This window comes from Calidris pugnax, unplaced genomic scaffold (assembly GCF_001431845.1).
Source record: "Calidris pugnax isolate Ruff unplaced genomic scaffold, ASM143184v1 scaffold25, whole genome shotgun sequence".
Lineage (NCBI taxonomy): Eukaryota > Metazoa > Chordata > Aves > Charadriiformes > Scolopacidae > Calidris > Calidris pugnax.
The window spans coordinates 279,428-279,874 of NW_015090805.1; positions in this window are offsets into that span (position 1 = coordinate 279,428).

Here is a 447-nt window from a genome sequence, read left to right on the forward strand (position 1 = left end):
GCGGGAGCCCAGCGGACCGCTGCGCAGGCCGCAACGGCCGCACCCCCCCCGGAACGGACCGCCCCCCCTCTCCCCCTGCGTGCAGCCCGGGGTGTTGCCGGCTCCGGGCGGTGAGCGCACAGGCCGCGCCGCCTCAGCACACCGTAACCGCTAGCGCTGCTGCTTTGTCCGCCGGCGGAGCGGCCTCCGCTCAAGAGGCCGTCCCCGCCGCCGCCAGGCCCGAGGGGACACGCCGGCGGGGCAGCCCCGACGGGGCCCAGCGAGCCGGCGGTGGGGAAAGAGCCGGGCCGGGTTCAGCCGGCAGCGGCCGAGCTGACGTCATTATCCGGGCTCTGCGCGCGGTTCGCCCGGCGGGTCACAATGGAACCCGCTCGAGCCCAACCGACGTGAAACGGCCGCCGGCGCGCGTGCGCGCGCGCCGCCTCTCCCTCCCCCCTCGTCCCCCCT